The sequence below is a fragment of the Sus scrofa genome, chromosome 11, assembly GCF_054392235.1.
Source record: "Sus scrofa isolate SSC_HxYL_T2T_F1_AM1 chromosome 11, Sscrofa_HxYL_maternal_Yorkshire_Landrace_v2.0, whole genome shotgun sequence".
Classification (NCBI taxonomy): domain Eukaryota; kingdom Metazoa; phylum Chordata; class Mammalia; order Artiodactyla; family Suidae; genus Sus; species Sus scrofa.
In genome coordinates, this window is record NC_139393.1 from 17,632,880 (window position 1) to 17,651,853 (window position 18,974).

The window sequence follows — 18,974 nt, forward strand, 5'->3', positions numbered from 1 at the left end:
CACATAAAACATTCTGTACTACTGTTCAGGCATTTATCACACACCACCTTACAGGATGGCTAGTGGTACTCCTGTCACCAAGGTCAGCTTGCTGAGGGCAAGGGTTATTCTAGACATCTTTGTATACTGCACAGTAGCTATAGTTCTCAGAGTTCTTTGACCCTACTGGAACTTCCATGGCTCTTACTACCTTTTCACCCGCCCCCCATTTTCTTACTTTTGTGGCTCAAGTTCTTTGCTCAGTCTGTATAATGATTTTGTTGTACATGCCATCAACTCCCTGTTTCTTTTTTTCCTTTTGGTTGAGTGCTGCTGGCAAAACTCCATTCCTGGTCGAGACCAACCCTCTGCCTACCTCATGTCTGCACGTGCGTTCTGACTGTGGCATGAGAACACCAATCTCACTTCAATCCATAGCTTGCAGTCTCATGTTCTACATTAGTGCTACTTCATTTCCTAGGACTGCATTGTCCAATATGGCAGCCATTGGCCACATGTGACTCTTGAGTATGGCTAGTCTGAATTGAGATGTGCTGAAAACGTAAAATGCACAGTGGCTTTTAAAAACTTAGCACTGAAAACTAAGAATGTAAAAGGTCTCAATGATTTTTTTTATATGGCCACATGCTGAAATGATAATATTTTGAATGTATTTGGTTAGGTAAAATACATTTTAAATTAATTTTACCAGTTTTGTTTTACCTCTTTAAGGTGGCTGCTAGAAAATTTGCAATTTCATTTGTGGCTTGCCTTGTATTTCTCTAGGGTCGTACTGTCTTAGAACATTCAACAGAGAATTCAATGCTGTCCTTGACAAACAAACCCTCTGTTTGTTCCGTACCTTCTCAAACTTGATTCTTTGTCATTCTTCTCATTCTCAGCTGATGACCTTGCTTCTGGTGGCACAGAAAAAAATAAAAGCCCCCAGAAGAGCAGGTTCATCTTTACATTAGCAGATTTATCCTATATCCTAAATCCTCTTTTGTTATAAGAAGGACCTTCCCTGCTCCTACTCGAAGCTGATCAACCACTCAGGTACCGGATCCTGCCCCCTCTTGCTTACTTGAGGACTTGCCTTTTGCACTCATTCCTTTGCCTGTATTACGATTTTTTGCTTCTTAGTACATTTTTATCAGCATGATATTATATTCAAGCATCTCCAATCTTTTAAAAATAATTCCTCCAGCTATGACTCTATTTCTCTCTTCTCCTTAGAAGCAAAACTTATTGCAGTCATCTAAATTAGTTGTCTGCAGTTCCTTTTTTTCTGATTTCCTTTTGAACACAGTCCAAATACATTTCGTGCTCACAACTCTACCAAACATGCTCTTACCGAGACCCCTAATGACTGTTCTGCAGACAAATTCTGCAGTAAATCCCCAGTGCTCATCTTCTTTCATCTATCGACAGCTTTTGACACAATTGATTACTCCCTCCTTGAGTCACTTTCTTGTTTCGGTTTCCAGGCCAGCAGACGTTCATGGCTTTACTTTTTCACGAGCTCATGTCACAGAACGTTGTCCTGGCTCCTCTACATCTCCCTGATCCTTAACTTCAGGGTGCTTTGGAGTTTGGTCTTGGTCCTTTTCTCCAGCTACATGCTGATTTTAAATACCAGCTATTCACCAAAGACACCCGGATATATATCTTTTGGCCCTGAACTCCAGACCCCTGTAGTAACTGACTATGGAATGAATTTTTTTGAATGTCTACAAGGCATTTCAAAATTCCAAAACAGAATTCTTGATCCCCAAAGCTGCTTCTCCCCCATCTTTTTTTTTTTTTTTTGTCTTTTTACATTTTCTAGGGCCTCTCCCGCGGCATATGGAGGTTCCCAGGCTAGGGGTCTAATCGGAGCTATAGCCGCTGGCCTACGCCACAGCCACAGCAAGGCGGGATCCGAGTGCAACCTACACCACAGCTCACGGCAACGCCGGATCCTTAACCCACTGAGCAAGGCCAGGGATCGAACCCACAACCTCATGGTTCCTAGTCGGATTCGTTAACCACTGAGCCACGATGGGAACTCCCTCTCCCATCTTCTAAGTCTCATTTAGCAGTGGCTCATATCCTTGCAGTCACAAAGGCCAAAAAGAAAAACACTGAAGCCATCCTTGACTCCTTTTTACTCTCACCTCTAGCTACTCAGTCAGCAAATCCTACTGGATCAAACTTCAAAATACATCTCACATTGGATCACTTCTCACCACTGCCTGGATTACTGCAGTGCCTTCCTACATGGTCAAACTACTTCACTGCCCTCTCCCCATTTTCTGTTCTCCATCCATCAGCTACCGCAATACAAGTCAGATGAATTATTCCGCTGCTCTAAACCCACTAATGGCTGCCTGTCTCGCTCAGAATAAAACCCCAATTCTGCCTCTGATCCATCTCTTGCCACCCTTTCTTCCTAACAATACTGATCTCTTTGCCACTCTCACCTCTTCGAACACAATTGTTCTCTTGAAAGACGTTCCTCTCATCTACCCTAGGCATTGACTCCGATGCCCCCTCATTAAAGAGCGCTCTCTATCCCCTCATTGAAAATCTATCCCGTCACTCTCTTATCCTTTCTCCCTGCTTCGATTTCTTCTTAACTCTTATTTTATTTATGTGTTTATTGACTGTTCGTAATTGGGTTGACCGGTGGCAAGTCCAAGTCCTAATCAATGGAACTTGTGAATATTACCATATATGGCAAAAAAATGAGCATGATCTTGGATGGGAACAGATGTGATTATATTAGGAATATTGAAATGAGATTATTTGGGATTATCTGGGTGGACCCTAAATGCTATCCCAAGTGTCCTTATAAGAAAGGATATGTCTGTGGCATGTGGAAGTTCCTGGGCTAGGGATCGAACCTGCACCACAGCAGCAACCTGAGCTACTGCAGTAATGTCGCCGGATCCTTAACCTGCTGCACCACAAGGGAACTCCAAGAAGTACATTTTAAAACTTTACTATTGTGGGCTATTTTCTTCCACAGCCGTATCATCATCATCAACAACAGCAATCTGAATAAAATTTCCTACATTTTTGTGACTCCAGCAACATTTGGTGGGAATTTGGTCATCTTGGACCCGGGCTGTGGTCTTTTATTTAAGACCGTACCTATAGCACCTTGAGCAAGTGTGATGCCTACATGAGGACAGCTTGTGGATGTCTCTTCATAATGCTGAGAAAAACGAGAGTCATGTGATAATTTCTTTGTTGGATTTCCTTAGATATTAAACCTTCCCACGCCCCTGGACCTTATGTTTGTATGCTCTATTACAATAGATTTCCGGAAGCACATTTGCTTATGACATAAAAATAGGGGCCACAGGAGTTCCTGTTGTGGCTCAGTAGAAACAAATCCGACTGGTATCCATGAGGACGCAGGTTTGATCCCTGGCCTCACTCAGTGGCTCGGGGATCTGGTGTTGCTGTGAACAGTGGTGTAGATTGCAGACACATCTCAGATCCCACCTGGCTATGGCTGTGGCTGTGGTATAGGCTGGCAGCTGCAGCTTCGATTTAAACCCTCGCTTGGGAACTTCCATATGCCGCAGGTGCAGCCCTAAAAAGCAAAAAAAAAAAAAAAAAAAAAAAAAAAAAAAATAGGGGCCATGCTGAGGACTCTCTGAGTAGGCAAGTGGCAAGTAACAAGCTCACACCTCCACCCCTTCTCCTGTCCCTAGAGTCTCCCCTCACTCTTCTCTGCTTTTCTAGAAGCTCCGCCGGGAGCTGGCCTGGTCCTGCCTCCTCTCGGGTGCATATGCTGTGTTCCACTTTCTTTTGCCTCTTCAGAGTCAGTTCTCCTCCCTCATTTAACTGTCTTACTCTTTCCACAGCTTCTCCCCAAAGTGGATGGGTTTCCTTGGTTTAAAGGAAGGCCTTTGGAGGGTAGGAAACCATTCAGATGCTTGTTCTATGTATAACACAGGACTATAAGAATCAAATTTTTCATGTCTAAAAACTCCCTGCCACAGGTGGCCCCGTCATCCATTGTTCTTCATGCGCTGGTGCCAGATTCTTATGCAGTAAATCTCTCTGAGAGGAGCATCAATTTTGTGGGTCCATGAGTTTCAAGACATTTAATTTAGCAGAACTGCACATAAAAAGCGTTCTGTAGCCTCATCAGGGATCCCAGTGTTTCATTCTATAGCCAAAATATTACCGCAGACCTGGTTTCACTTAGCTCATATCTGAACCAAAGGTCTAGGCTGTTGTAGTCCTGGCATATATTACCAAAGAGCTTACTTTTGTCTGATGGGACTTGTTGGCTGCTAGGCTCAGCAGAAGCAATCTTTAGAGCTGAGCCATAGTTTATGAATTTCCCTTCTTGTAGACAAGCTCATAGTTGCTCCATGCTTACAGTCATAAGTCAGGAGACACTTTCAAGGTTGATAGAAATCTTTCCCAGCACAGAAGTAACACGATTTGTTCCTCTTACCTTGATGAAGACTTTAATTAATACCATCATGGCTTCACTTTCTTTTTCCTTTAAAAAAGCATGAAACGTCTGTGGAGCGTAGAGGGTATCTGGTGGAAAAGTAAATTCACAGTGATCCTAGCAAGAGTCCCAGAAGACCGTGTTGCTTTAAGGTGGTACAGAGAGCAGAGGGGACGTTCCACAAACCTCCTCCCCTTCCCGCATGTGTCACTCTGGCTCTAAATGTAACAGAAGTTCAAGGGCACAGCACATGCTTGGAAGACTGTGGTGTATGCCTGGGCTGGAGGAACAGAGTGGGGGGAGGGAATTACACCTGAGCCAGGGGTTATAATCCCGAACATGAAGAAAGCAGTGGGATAATTGGGGAAATGAATGTCCTTGGGGACAGCCATGGACTCACCTTGAAGAGGTCATCAAACGGATTTGATTGATTGATTGATTTGCTCAAATGAAAAGTATAGTGCTTGCCATGCATGAAGCTTTTCATGCCATTTGACAGTTTGCATAGTGTTGATGTGACAGCTATTTCAAATACAATCTCATTCAGTCTTAAGAGTCTGTCTCCATCCCCTCTCAGCTTCCATCTTATTCTTCTCTCAGCCCTAACCATCTTGTACCATCTTGCATAGAATTTGAGGGCAAATGTATTCATAAGGCTATTAATTGCATTTTCTGTATGTAGACATCCTTTTTCTTTCAGGCAATATTTTATTCTATTCTATTTTATTTTAATTTTTTTTTTATCTTTTGTCTTTTTAGGGCTGCAGCCACAGCATATGCAGGTTCCCAGGCTAGGGGTCTAATCGGAGCTGTTGCTACCAGCCTATGCCACAGCCAAAGCAATGCCAGATCTGAGCTGCATCTGTGACCTACACCACAGCTCACGGCAATGCCGGACCCTTAACCCACTGAGACAGGCCCGGGGTTGAACCCTTGACCTCATTGTTCCTAGTCAGATTTGTTTCTGCTGTGCCATGATGGGAACTCCTTTTTTTTTTAACATTTTTTTTTTATGAATAAAGTTAACCAATATTGGTCTTTGTTTTTTTCTCTCAATTTTTCATGTGTTCCCTTGCCTCTCTTACAGTCTCAGATCACATGGTAATTGTTGGACACCTGTTTCCTGTGTAACTCAGAATTGAACTAAATGTGCATATAGTAGAAATACTGTTTACACTCACATTGGATGAATATTTATACCTGGAGGGAATGTGACTAAAGCTCTTCTATACATTTTTCTGCCTCTTGGCAATCTTGAATGAAAGACAAAAAGAATGAGATAAACCTTACTGATGCAATTTCCCTCACACGTTTGCTTAATTAAGTTTGAATTGTTGATACACTACCTATATTATCCCAAATTATGAAATTTTGTTACTTTTTCTAGCCACTTTAAGAATGTTTTTCTGGTTTTGAAATTAAATTTTGGATTTCTTCCTTAAAAAGAAGAGTAGCTTTGCTATTTTTTGAGTAAAGTTAACTGGGCTGGAATTACTGCCATGAGGTTGCACAAAACACTGTTATGTTCGCAGGTCTTGCTTCTGGGAGAAATGTTGCAAAACCAAGGCACAAACATTCACAAACTTGGGTGCAGCTTAAGAGGGCCCATGGGCCAATTTACTTCAAACTTGCCCAAAGCATCAATAAATTCACATTATTACCTAACTTGTGCCTAACTTTAGTGCAAACCACCGTCTATTCTAGATGCAAGATACAGTTGGCCTATTGTTTCCAGGTGTTTGGATGACTGAACCTGCTCAGTGGTTGATCTAATTAGTAGTCATCTAATAATGCAGAGTTGACAACAGATCCAATCAATTCAGTAGGAGTGTGTGTGTGTGTGTGTGTGTGTGTGTGTGTGTGTGTGTAATTTCTTGTGTCAAATGTGATTTCCAGGTGTTCCCTCTCACTTTCCTTTAACTATTTCAGTAAATTAAATCAACGGGTTGAAAAGATCTTTAAGCAGAGAAATTTTTCTGTTAATGATGGGTACCGATAAAAACAAGAAATTCCAGAATGACACCCAGTTCTATGCAATGATTACGTATCTAACATGTTCCTAAATGGGCTTTTTTTCCTCCTATATCCGTGGCATGCCTGCAAAAGTTCCTGCACCAGGGACTGAACCCACACCACAGCTGTAACCAGAGCCACAGCAGTGACAACGCCAGATCTTTAACCTGCTGAGTCATGAGGGGAGTCCTTAAATGGGCTTTTTGAATACTAATTATTATATCTTAGACATAGGCTTTTAAATTGTTCATTACAAATAAAATGAGCTCCTGGGATAATGAAGGTGGCCTTTAGCAAAGCAGTATCACTAGTGAAGAATAGATGTTACCAAATAAAAGACTTAGGCACTTTTATATTTATCCAGATAACTTGCTATATATGCATCTATTTGTTTTTTAACCTTTTACTTTGAAATAATTGTAGACTCACAGATTATTCAAAGATTATAGATTCACAGAAAGTTGCAAAATATAGTGCCTGGGGTCTCATAAACTCTTTACTCAGCTTTCCCCAATGATGACATCTTGTATAACTAGAGTACAACAGCAAAACCATGAAACTGATGCTGGTGCAATAGTGCTAACTAGATTATAGGCCTTATTCATTTTTCATCAATTTTTTACATGTACTAGTGTGTGTTAGCTCTAGGCAACTTGTTTCCATGCATAGATTTCTGTTACTACCCCTTCCATTCATCACTCTAAGGAACACAGCAAAAAATATTTGTATGAAAAAAAACATAATTCATATGAATAAATTAAAGCTCAATTTACTTATAGGAGCTATATTAGTTCTCCAAAAAATATGAGTGGATATGTGGATGGATGGATGGATAGATGGATGGATGGATGGGTGGGTGAATGGTCTGGGTTGCTCGTGCTCCGTCAGTATTGGTCCTGGTTTCATCTAGACTGAGACTAGATGGGGCTGTAGAGAAGAACAAAGGACTTATGGAGTCAACTTCTATTTGTTTCACTTTCTTGTTTCCAAAATTCACTTTCTCAAAAAACAAGTCTCGTAAATCCCATCTGTAAAGTTCATATCTGGAAATTCTGCTAAGTTGGTGAGTGACAAAGATGACTACTATGGAGTTAGTTCCCTTGTGGCTCAATGGGTTAAGGAGCCAGTGTTGTTACTGCAGTGGCTTGGGTCATTGCTATAGTGAAGGTTTGATCCTTGGCCTAGGAACTTCCATGTGCCATGGGCACAGCCAAAAAAAAAAAAAAAAAAAAAGTCTACTATGAAAATCTTCATCAAAATCATCAAAGTGAGAGTAGTCTCTTACCTTGTGCTGCTAGAATGAATTTCCACATGTGGACTCCTCTCCCAAACCTATATGACAAAATCATGATATAAATATTTCCAAGTGTGCCTCTGTCTCTTTAAGTGATTTCCCACATTTTCACTTCACAAGAGACCCTTTAAAATATTATAGTGGTGACAACGACCTCACTCAAATAGATGTAGAGCCAGCTTTTTTCCACTTTTAATGCATTTTTCTGTGCTTTAAACTGGACTGTAGAATAATGCTCATTTGATCTTCTGTCAGCTGCGGCTGGTAATACTTTGCTAACTTAAAATTTTTCCATGTTGAAGTTCAATCCAATTTTAAAAATAAATATTGCTTAAAATGCCATTTTCTTCTTTTTTGTTATTCTAGATATTAAATATGGAAGTTCAGCCTCTTTAATAGACATGAGTTATTTATTTCAAAGATCAAAACATCGCATTTGCTGTTTCATTTTACAGTAAATAAGAATATACTTACAGAGAGAAATGTTTGCTAGAAATTCCATTTCAATCTACTTAGAGAGAAATTTGGTGTAACATATAAAATAAAGTATATTACGGAAAATAAATAGAATTTATACAAAATAATACGTCTCCTAAGAAAGACAGCTGAGCCATAAAACATAGCATTTCTTTTTTTTTTTTTTTTTTTTTTTTTTTTTTTTTTTTTTTTTTTTTTTTTTTTGTCTTTTGTCTTTTGTTGTTGTTGCTATTTCTTGGGCCGCTCCCACGGCATATGGAGGTTCCCAGGCCAGGGGTTGAATCGGAGCTGTAGCCACCGGCCTACGCCAGAGTCACAGCAACGCGGGATCCGAGCCGCGTCTGCAACCTACATCACAGCTCACGGCAACGCCGGATCCTTAACCCACTGAGCAAGGGCAGGGACCGAACCCGCAACCTCATGGTTCCTAGTCGGATTCGTTAACCACTGCGCCACGACGGGAACTCCAAACATAGCATTTCTTTGCATTACTATACAATTCCAGAATCATCACTTTAGTATTTCAATCAAAGACTTCTATAGTTTATCTTAAAGTATTATATTGGGTATAATTTTTTTGACTACTATGGAGTTAGTTCCCTTGTGGCTCAGTGGGTTAAGGAGCCAGTGTTGAAGAAATTATGAAGACTTTTTTGAAGAAATTATGAAGACTTTTTAGCAAGGAGGATATGTGGAGTTCCCTTGTGGTGCTGGGCTAGGGATCCAGCATTGTCATTGCAGGAGCTTGGATAGCTGCTTTGGCATGGGTTTGATCCCTGGCCCAGGAACTTCCACATGTTGCGGGTGTGGCCAAAAATATAGAGGATATTTACTCTGTTAGTTATCCTTCCTACCTAGGCTTATAGCAGTTTTGGTCAAACTCAGACACATCAATGTAAGTGTACATTTCACATGACAAAGGTATCCTACCACCAATCTGAACAGCTTTGATAGCGATAGATTTCTCAGAGACTAAATTTAGTTTCTTTATCTTTTCAGAGCATTTGGTTTTTCTTTTTCCTTTTTTTTTTGTCTTTTCAGGGCCGCTCCCGCGGCATATGGACGTTCCCAGGCTAGGGGTCGAATCGGAGCTGTAGCTGCCAAGCCAATGCCAGAGCCACAGCCACCCGGGATCTGAGCCTCGTCTGCAACCTACACCAGAGCTCACGGCAAAGCCAGATCCTTAACCCACTGACTGAGGTGAGGGATAGAACCTGCGTCCTCACGGATGCCAGTCAGATTTGTTTCTGCTGAGCCACGATGGGATCTCCTCAGAGCACTTGGTTTTTCACATGCAAGAGCTCGAATCAAACTTTGAACAGAAGTTTTAATTTTAAGGCATATATATGCTTTCCCATTCTTTCTATAGCTTTTGCTATATTCATGGCAAGATTTTCCTGCACTACTTTAAATATCTACTTATTTATGAACTAGATTTATACATACAAAGCTATAAACAATATTCACATATATCAACAAGCCACCCCCTGAATCCCAAATGTGAGTGATTGAAAGGCATTTGTTTTTTAACTCTGCAGACTAAAGTTTTTGCCTTTCTGCAGATGTGGCTGGTGACAGGGGCCTGGACGAGACCTCAGGCCCTTCGTAACTGCTTTTCTTGTGCTCAGACATAAACTGTTTATCTTGTCATGGCCTGTCTTGCTCTTTACCCTGCATCTCTAAGTATAGACAAAAACTCCTAACTAACCATATGTACACCCACACAGACTTTCTATACGGCTGGCACGGAGTTAGCAGTGGTGAGGGCTGCAAGGCTGTCCAATCCCATCTCCCCTGTAGAGTCACCAGGGGCTTCTCACAGCAGGTGGGACCAACCAGACTTGGGGGTGTGCCTCCTAGATCTGAGTTCTAGAACCCACTCACCCACAGCCTCCTCCACATCATCAGGATGGCTTCACATTTCCTTATTTATATCAATTTTCAAATAGCATTTCTATTGAAAACAGGGTTCTGCTGCGGAACACAAAAGTAACAAAAAAATAGTGTAAATAAATGAATAAAAACAAAGCCAAAAACCACTGATAAACACCGACTTTCTTCATCTTGACAGACGTCTATACTTAAAGTTAAAAAAAAAAAAAAAAAAAAGTGAGGCTGGAGAACTTGGGTGACTTTTCCACTACTGCAGAGACCAATCTGGTTTTCCTGACTCCCGTATTCAGACTTCCTTCTATCAGACCTAACAACTAAGACACGTCGGGCAGCTGGGGTAGCTAGTCCTTTCCTCCTGGGCTCATTCCCAGGCCATGTGGTTGGGGGTGAAAGGGCTGGTGAGGAGGAGTTAGGGGCGCTAATGCTTCACCCACTGGATGGATCACTCATCTCCATGGGTCTAACCACAGTTTCCCTGGCTGGAACTTTTCTCAGGTGAGCAGATTTCCCTCTCAGAAATGCCAATTGTTCACAACCCTTTTTGGGACAGAAGGTTCCAGCCAATGATATATGCATTTCTGTTAAACAGGAAGGCATCTAGGGGAAGGCGAGAGCTCGTGAGGCTCCGCGGAGAGCCGCCAGGGGCGGAGGCGGAGGCCTCACGGGGACAAGCGGCGGCCGCATCTCCTCCCCGTGTCTTTCCGCCGCACCTCTCTGGTTGCTCCTTAACATTCGGCTTCTGCCTACACTCTAATCCGCCTTTTTTTTTCCTGTTTAGAAGCCTCCTACCAAGGACCGAAAGTGTGGAGTTTGTTTACTGGGCTCACGGCAACAGTTTCTGGGACCCGAAAAACAAAAGCAGGTCTCTCCCTGGCAGGTGCTTCTAGCCGCCACCACACACACCTCCTGCATGAAACCACCAGGAAGTTGATGTGTTTTCATTGGTACCACATGTTGCCTTGAAATTTTTCAGAACTCTTTCTACAGTAACTCCACTTTTAAAAATTAATTTCCAGGGTCAAGGTCATTAAAAAGCAAACATCATTAAGCTCTTTGAAATTCCACTGGGCTTTAAAGATTTAAGACTCTTGCGGTGTTTAATATAAATTTTGCCAAACTTTTAAATAAACAAAAAAATTCACAACAGTTGACTGCCCCCAGGCCCCTTTAAAACACTTAAAGATCGCTGACACACGGCCGTGATGGATGACTCTGACAGGGCTGTGCATGGACAGCGTGCAGCGAAACACCTCCCCTTTCTACGGTTCCTGGCACCACAAGTTCTCTGTGGTCTTTTCCCTAATGGAGTGATTGCCAAATGCCAATTGTGGGCCAGGGCCAGTTGTTGACATAATCTTCAACTTCAGTAGTGGAATGAGAAGGGCCAGGGAAAGAGAGCGAGTTGTCTTCTATGGCTAAATGTATTCAATGGCAGACTCTGTCCTCTATTTTGTGCTTTATTTTTATCTCTGCTTTTCTTGCTTTTCTCTTTTCGTATTAAAATGTTCATCTCTTATAGTAAGCGAAGGTAATAGTGGATGATAGATATATTCTGTTTTGTTTAAAGGGCCTTTCTTTATAAAATTAAAAAAAATGGGGAGTTTCCATTGTGTCTCAGGGGTTACGAATCTGACATAGTGCCCATGAGGACGTGGGTTCAATCCTTGGCCTCATTCAGTGGCTTAAGGATCTGGCACTCCTCCACAAGCTTCGGTGTACGTTGCAGATGCAGCTCTGATCAGGTATTGCTGTGGCTGTGGTGTGGGATGGCAGCTGCAGCTCTGACTCCACACTTCACCCAGGAACTTCCATATGCTACAGGTGTGGCTGTAAAAAGAAAAGCTAACAAAATAAAAAATTAAAAAAAAAAGAAACTCTATATTGGTTTTAAAACCAATTTTAACTCTCTATGAAATATAAAGATAGGAAAACATTGCTCTAAGGCCAAGTCAAATCCCAAGACCAGTAGTGAATGCCTGCAAGCACTGAAACTCTTAAGAGAATTTAGCCTTTTTTTTTTTTCTTTTCTTTGGGAGAACTTCTCTTCTCCAAAGTATAGAGAATGAGGATGGCAAAGGGCCCATCACCTTACTTTACTCTCTTTTTCCAACAGTCAGAAGTTTAGATGGTCTGAATGCCAGGTCCTCTTGAAATGTGAAACAGACATGGGGCAGTAGGATGTGAACGCTGCCTTCACTGCTCATCTGCTCTTGTGTCTGAGTCTCAAAGGATCATGAAGTGTGACACTATATCACAAACCGAATCCCCGATGTGCTTACTTTTTCCTGACAAATACTATAAATTTTCTTCTTGTAGTGAACAAATACTGTTTATGCAGCTGCGATTCCTTAAACCCAAACCATCTATCCCAATGTATCTTTGTTTCAAAGACACTTAAGGAGAACTCTCTTAAGGAGAGCTCTCTCCGGGCATTTGGGGAGGAGGAACGGGGACTTTTCAAGTTAGGACCACCTAATTAGGAACAATCACTGTGCATTAGATCCACCAAAAAGAAAAAAAAAAAATTGGCCTTGTTAAGTGTTTCCATCTTTAGTTACAGGCTTCATCTAAAGCAGCTTCTTTCCCAGCCTGAATGGCCTTTGCTCTGGAGATTGAAGGATAGAGCATATGCTGGCTGGCCCAACAGATCTAGAACAAACTCTCAGGAAATCTCAGCCCCTCAGGCAGCTGAATTCCCACTCCTCTGAGACCAGCTGAGATTATTTTCTTACTTCATTTAACTAGTCAGATGATAGGTTGACTGATGGGGTCATTATGTCCAGAGAAAAGTAATTTTAGAATGAAAATTATGCAATAGGTTAGACCACAGCTCAATTTTTATCACTTCAAATGCATACAGTGTCCCTAATGTGATTGCCTTTGGGCTAAGGCTGAAAGAAATGTCTAGTCCCAAGGTGGCTATAATTTCTGAAATAGATTGAGTGAAACCTCTCTCTCTCTCTCTCTCTCTCTCTCTCTCTTTTTTCCTACTTAAACACGTGGAAATGAATTTTTAGGCTTTACTTTTTATATATCTGGTATAAGGTAAAAACTGCAGTGATTAATATTTCCTATGGGGCCAGTGGCTGATGAGGAAAAGTTGCCAAGCTTTATCTGACAGTTCATCAAGCTGCTATGATCATTTTCAAGGTTGGGTCCGTCACGTAGACAAGCTTCGTGACAGTGAATTGCCTGGGAAACTGGGAATTGATCCCATTTTTAAAAAGGGTTCAATATAAAGATTTTTGCTAAAGTGCCTCTAATTTAAAATGCACCCCAGGACACCATAGTAGTATCTCCTTGCGGCTTTTAAAAAAAATTTCTCTGGTTATTCCTGTTTCCTATTTTTTTCTTTTGAAATGGAGAAAGATTTTTAATTTCATGATTTTACAGAAAAGCTCCATTTGCAAGCATATCAACACTTTCTCTTTGGAACACCTTATGCTGTTCCCAATTGCCGGAGCTTAACTTTCGACTCCTAAACCCCATTTGTAAATCAGTCATCCTTTTCACTCCTACTGACCCCATTTGATTCTTCTTCCTGGAGTTCTCATCTGATTTTTTGGCATCCCTACCTACTCAACAGCAAGAGAACCAAAAAAAAAACCTTGCCATCAGAGGGTCTCCTTTCTATCCATCACTCTCACATGTATATTGGGTGCCTACCATGTACTGCACATTGCTCTAGGTAAGTGATGCAACTGTGTGCAAGGCAGATATGGAACTGTTTTCACAGCAATCACATGCAGGTACATTCCTTCCAAAGTACTCTCTCCTTTAATCAGTTCCCTGTGAAATACCATTTAGTACTTCACTAAAGTTTGCAGAAATGGACAATTCTTAAAAATAGAAAGAGAAGCAGACAAAAATGAAATATTGAATAGCATAATTACAACTAAAATTTCACCTCATTTAAAAAATTGTCTTTATATAAGTAAAATGAAATTAAGTTTTGTGAAGCTATTTGGACACAACGGTTTTGGTAAATATCCAAATATATTAAATTTCTAAAAAATTAGTTTCATTTAAAAATAAGCCCAATATGTAACTCACACAGCAAAAGAATTTGAGAATGAAGTTGGGAGTGTTTAAATGCATATTATTTCCATCTATTTTTTAATATTCATACCAGGGTTTATTTACAGCTACTTCTGAAGTTTAAAATGCTAAATATCACTTTGAACTATTTTAATATGAATCAGGATTTATGGCAACAGCAAATATAAAACTTGCATTTTCTCTTACTAATTTAAAGTATATTAAAATTTTGTGATTATGCTCTCCACTGAGAACTAAAGTACACCTATGAGAATTATAAAAATAATAAAACAAATTAAGGAGAAAACATCTCTATATATCTAGGACAAAGTTACTTAATATGCTAGGATCTCTCTCCAGTGGCTAAAAAAACACCCAACCAAAGAAGCAAACAAAAAAATATTTTTTGGAGTATCATCTGAGGAATTCTAATTTTAATATGCAGAGTAAAGTCAGCATTTTCTCATTCACTTCTCAGAAAAACCACCCAAAAGCAGAAAGGAAAACAGAGAAAATAGTAAAGCAAAGCCTCTCCTTTGTAAAATTAGGAAACAACAGAGACCCCAGAACTAATAATGAGAAAAAAGGCTTCCAAAATCAGTGAAGGTCAAACAAGGACATAAGAAGCTCCATAGCAAAGATGCCCGTGGGTGTTGAGATGAGAAAAAGTTATAAGGGTCGGTCTTAAGTGACATGTATGGAAATGCAAACTTAGCTTTTTACACCCAGAGCAAGCAAACTTTTTTTTAAATGGCCGGACTGTAAAAGTTTTAGGCTTTGTAAAGGATATGGTCTCTCCTGCGACCACTGGACTCTGCCCTCTTAGAGCCCTGACAGCCACAGGCAATATGTGAACAAGCCGGCAAGGCTGCGTTTTAGCAAATCTTTATTTATAAAAACAGACAGCTGGCCCAGGGACAGCAGCATGCTGACCTGTGCTCCACAGTAGTAAGGGGGTACCATTTAAGTGAGAGCTTCTTTGGATTTCAGACTGGTGAGGTCTCTAGAAAAAGGCCAGGAGATGAAGCTAAATGTGAAGTTGAACAAAAATGCCATACTTGAAGGAAGCAGTCCACTGGTGTGCCTGTGAGGAGGAAAGTAACTTTGCTTTATGAGTGGCCCAAAGCTGGTATCAGTTGGCCAGAGAAAGTTAAAGGCTGACATGACCCACTTTTTCATAAGAAAAACTGTTAGCTGGAACATGGCCCATACCTCTCTCTCACAGAAGCCTTTTTAAAAAAGCTGATTCAGGAGGGAGTTCCTATTGTGGCGCAGAGGAAATGAGTCCAACTAGTACCCATGAGGATTGGGGTTTGATCCTTGGCCTCGCTCAGTGGGTTGGGGATCCGGCACTGCCGTGAGCTGTGGTGTAGGTTGCAGATTTTTGCCTCGGATCCCATGTGGCTGTGGCACAGGCCGGCAGCTATAGCTCCGATTCGACCCCTGGCCTAGAAACTTCCATCTTAACAAAAGCCAGTTCAGGAAAACCTGCCTTATTGTAATGCGATTAATCAAAAAGAAATCAACTCGGGATCTATAAAAAGTTACTAAAAGAAAGGGGAAAAAGGAAGAAGGGAAGAGGAAAACTAAATGGTGGCCAAGAAATACTCACCAGAAAAATGTCTAATAAGGTAGATGAAAATTGTGACCAAACCTATTCCTGAATTTTTTTTTTTTTTTTTTTTTTTTTTTTGTCTTTTTGCTATTTCTTGGGCCGCTCTCGCGGCATATGGAGGTTCCCAGGCTAGGGGTCGAATTGGAGCTGTAGCTCCCGGCCTATGCCAGAGCTGCAGCAACGTGGGATCCGAGCCGTGTCTGCAACCTACACCACAGCTCAGGACAACGCCGGATCGTTAACCCACTGAGCAAGGCCAGGGACGGAACCCGCAACCTCATGGTTCCTAGTCGGACTCGTTAACCACTGCGCCACAACGGGAACTCCCCTATTCCTGAATTTTTTTAAATGAGTGACTCATTTCACAGCAAATGACAATGAAACAACAGTAGATCAAACATGTATATAAAAAAAGCCTGCCCACCAAAGTCACAGAAATGGAAGTTAAGGTGCAGCTTGGAAGCTGCACAAAGATTGGGCTCTGCTGAAAACAGTTTAGAATGTGGAAGACTGAATCAGAAAAAAAGGAATACAAAGAATAAACAGACAAGAAGCTTAAAAAGATTATAGGGTAGATATGGAATGCATAAAAAATAAATTAAACATATACATAATTGAGGTTCCTGAAGAAGAAAATCAAAATTATAAGATATCACTGTTAAGAGCATTAAATAGCAAAAATCAATATAAAACATTATTAAACAAAATCCAGTAGCATATTAAAAATTAACACAACATGACAAAGTGTGATTTATTCCAGTCATTCAAGGATAGTTCAAATCTGTTAATTTATTTTTACCACACAAATAGATTAAAAGTCATATAGCCAGGTGCTGAGAGGAACTTGATAATACTCAATAGCCATTCGCATTTTTTAAACCTCATCAATAAAATGGCCATAGGTACTGTCTTACCATAATTATATTTATCTCTGTCTAAAATTTAGCGTTATTTTTGAGGGGGTACTTCACAACTATTCATAGTAAAGTCAGGAGTAAGACAAAGATGTCTACGGAAACCACTACAATATACATTGACCTAGAGACCCCGGCTGATTCAATTACACAAGAGAAAGAAAGAAAATGTAGAAAACTCTTCCTTATATCTGGAATCGAATATATGGCACAAATAAACCTTTCCACAGAAAAGAAACTCATGGACTTGGAAAACAGACTTGTGGTTGCCAAGAGGGAGGTGGAGGGAGTGGGATGGACTGGGAATGTGGAGCTAATAGAGGCGAACTATTGCCTTTGGCGTGGATGAGCAATGAGCTCCTGCTGTAGAGCACTGGGACCTATACCTAGTCATTTGTGATGGAGCATGATGGGGGATAATGTGAGAAAAAGAATGTACATATGTATGTGTGACTGGGTCACTTTGCTGTAAGTAGAAAATTAACAGAAAAAAAACATAGAAAACTTAAAAAAAGACAAATCAGGAGTTCCTGTTGTGGGCTCAGTGGGTTACAAACCTGACTAGTATCCATGAAAATGCAGGTTCAATCCCTGGCCTCACTCAGTGGGGTTAACGATCTGGTATTGCCATGAACTGCAGCGCAGGTCGCAGGCCCGGCTTGGATCTGGTGTCGCTGGGGCCGTGGCACAGGCCAGCAGCTGTGGCTCTGATTTGACCCCTAGCCTGGGAAATTCCATATGTCTCAGGTGCAGCCCCAAAAAGCAAAAAGGAAAAAAAAAAAAAAAAAGACAAATTATGTTTTGTGGTAGACTATAAGATCTAATATTGAATTATTATAAAAATAATCCAATTGAAAAAATATTACAGATAATTGTGGAATTTAGTTAAGCCTATGGTTACAAAATGATAAAATCATGTTTCATGTATTAAAATGAAATACGTATTAGTGGTAGAAAAGACTGTTGACCAGAAAATATTTAGAAATAAATTTATCAGATGTGATAGGTCTGTATGAAGAAATCCTTACCATGCTACTCAAGGACACAAGAGAGCATTTGCATAAATGTAAAGATATACTATATTCTTGGCAAGAATCATGCAGCTTTCAATTCTCTCCAAACTAACGTAAACATTAAATAAAGACAGTTATTATGTCAATGGAATTTTGGGGCTTATATATGATTCTAAGGTTTAAATAGAAAAATAAAGAAGCAAGAATAACCAGGAAAAATCAGAAAAAAAGAAAACATGTGGTTCTAGCTCTACCAGATGTTTAAATATTTAGAATATGGTAAGTGCGACATTTTGAATCAATGGGGAAAAAACCCTGAAATTAAATAATAAATGTTGCTTATTCTGGCCCAGTTTTTCTAATAGATTGTTTTCTAGAAAAAGGTAATATTGAATTCTCTCTTTTTTCTTTTTTTCTTTTCTTTTTTTTTGTCTTTTTAGGGCCACACCCATAGCATACGGAAATTCCCAGATTACGGGTCGAATGGAGACGTAGCTGCCTGCCTGCACTACAGCCACAGCAATGCGGGATCTGAGCTGGGTCTGTGACCTACACCACAGCTCACAGCAACACTGGATCCTTAATCCACTGAGGGAGGCCAGGAATCGAACCTGCCTCCTCATGGATACGAGTCGGGTTCATTACCACTGAGCCACGACAGGAACTCCTGAATTCCAATCTTATGCTTTACATCAAAGTAATTTTCTTATGAATCAAAGATTTCTATGTAACAATAACAATAATAACAATATAAAACTGCTAGGAACCTCCATGGAAAAGTTACAAAAAAGTATTGTAGTGGAAAACATTAAGTATGTCGCAAAACTCAGGAGCCATAAAAAAATATCGATGATGAGTTCCCACTGTGGCTCAGGGGGTTAAGAACTTAACATAGTGCCTGTGAGGATGTGAGTTTGATCCCTGGCCTCAAACAGTGGGTTAAGTACCCGGCGTTGCCATAAACTGTGGTGTAGGTTGCAGATGAAACTCAGTGTTGCTGTGGCTGTGGCATAGCCAAAAAGTATATATATATATAATAAGATATATAGAATATATATATCACACATGTATTATATATTATATATAATAAAATATATAATAACATATATATTTTTGGTTTTTAGGGCTGCACCTGCAGCATATGGAAGTTCCCTGGCTCGGGGTCAAATTGGAGCTGCGGTTGCCCGCCTATGCCACAGCCACAGCAATGCAGGATCCCAGCTGCATCTGCAACCTATGCCACAGCTTAGAGCAACGCTGGATACTTAATCCACTAAGC

General features: G+C 40.5%; 1 protein-coding gene across 2 annotated transcripts in view; it reads right to left on the minus strand.

The window, feature by feature from the left end:
• LOC106507157 (uncharacterized) overlaps positions 1-18,974 on the minus strand; it is a 674,540-nt gene that overhangs the window by 20,605 nt on the left and 634,961 nt on the right. For both annotated transcript variants that reach the window (XR_014819430.1, XR_014819429.1), the window contains 2 exons: positions 7,737-7,783; positions 4,439-4,527 (listed from right to left, as the gene is read on the minus strand). The gene's annotated coding sequence lies outside the window, so the exon portion shown is untranslated. The remainder of the gene's footprint in view (positions 1-4,438; positions 4,528-7,736; positions 7,784-18,974) is intronic.